Source organism: Rana temporaria, chromosome 1, assembly GCF_905171775.1.
Source record: "Rana temporaria chromosome 1, aRanTem1.1, whole genome shotgun sequence".
NCBI lineage: Eukaryota > Metazoa > Chordata > Amphibia > Anura > Ranidae > Rana > Rana temporaria.
Window position 1 is genome coordinate 225,330,017 of NC_053489.1, and position 2,046 is coordinate 225,332,062.

The window sequence follows — 2,046 nt, forward strand, 5'->3', positions numbered from 1 at the left end:
TGTCTCCTGTGGTTTTTAACATTTTGACACTTTTTTTTGTGAAATGGTAGGGGTACAATGTATCCCGTTACCAATTCACATGGGGGGGCGGGATCTGGAGTTCCCTTGCGGGCAAGGGTTGTGGGGATGAGGCCCTTGTCCCCATCAACATGGGGACATCCTCCCCATGTTGAGGGCATGTGGCCTGGTATGGTTCAGGAGGGGGCACTCTCTCGTCCCCCCTCTTTTCCTGCAGCCTGCCAGGTTGTGTGCTCGGATAAGGGTCTGGTATGGATTTTTGGGGATAACCCCACGCCATTTTTTTTTATTTTGGTGTGGGGTTCCCCTTAATATTCATATCAGACCCAAAGGGCCTGGTAATGGACTAAGGGGGGAAGCCATGCTGTTTTTTTTTTCAATTACTTTTATCTGTATTGACGGGACGCAACAATTCATTATAGCCGCAAGTAGTTTTAGATGACTTTTTTTCCTTTTAAAAATTTAATTTTGTGCAGGGACTTTTCTAAACACGGGAAACATGTGATATTTTACAGGCATACTATAGACACCCCTATGTACAAAATTTTAAATTAAAATATTTCACTTTTATTGTTTCACTTTAAGCATTTTTTAAATCACTGCTCCCGAAAAAATGGCTGTTTTTAAAAAAAAAATTTGCATTGATACATGTCCCCTGGGGCAGGGCCCAGGTCCCCAAACAGTTTTTATGACAATTACTTGCATATTGGCCTTTAAAATTAGCACTTTTGATTTTTCATGTTCGTGTCCCATGGACTTTAACGGTGTTCGCGTGTTCGAACACATTTTTTGCCTGTTTGCAAGTTCTGCTGCTGTAAATGGATTAACTTACACTGTATTAATGTTAAACAAAGTTTTATTTTTTTACTAATACTGTAAAGTTTTAAACAAGCTGGTAGGCATATACAGTAAAACCTTGGTTTGAGAGTAACTTGGTTTGAGAGCGTTTTGCAAGACAAGCAAAATGTTTTAATACATGATATACAAGTGATGTCTTGATAAGAGTAGTGTCATGTCACAACTGAGAGTAAAAAGAAGAGAGGAGTCTCAAAGTGCAGCAATATGGTAACATTTAATGAAGGTACAACATTTAGCAACTTATTGCTACACTTAGGCCCCGTACACACGGTCGGACAAAACCGATGAGAATGGTCCGACGGACCGTTTTCATCGGTTCACCGCTGAAGTGGCCTGATGGTCTGATGTGTGTACACACCATCAGTTCAAAATCCGATCGGGTCAGAACGCGTGACGTAAAACACACGACGTGCTGAAAAAAACGAAGTTCAATGCTTCCAAGCATGCGTCGACTTGATTCTGAGCATGCGCGGGTTTTAAACCGATGCTTTTCTGTACTAACCATTGGTTTGGTCCGATGGGGCAGCGGTCCATCAGTTCGGTTTTGAAGCATGTTTTAAAATTTTGGACCGAAGGAAAACAGACCGATAGGTTCATTCTCGTCGGACCAAACCGACCGTGTGTACGGGGGACTTAGAGGTGCCTCTCTTCTCTTTTATACCCTGTAAAAAAAAATGTTGATATACAAGTGCTTTGGATTACAAGCATGTTTCTGGAGCGAATTATGCTCGCAAACCAAAGGTTTTACTGTATTTTCTTTTTCCCAAAAATAGGTTCTATTGTTTCTTGTGAGGTTGAAAAAACCCCTTAATGTATTCCTCAAACGTTAATCAATGTACATCAAGTATATAGTTTTGCATTTTTACCTTTATATAAAATAAATAATATGTAATGTTATAATGTAGTATGTTTTCAAATATACATTTTATAACAAAACAGAGCTAGTATATGTGTATTAAAATAGCTGAACAATTTTCTATAAGACGTAGATAACAGTGCAAAGAATCATACACCAAAAAAGGTAAATTAATTTTAGTAGAAAAGACCGTTATATTCAGTAAAGCAGAGCATCAGCTGTATAAAGGCAAAAAAAAAATGAAATGATTCGTATTCTTAAAGATTAAGCAAATCACCCAGAGCTCAAATGCTATGAAGTTGTTTTGCTGGACA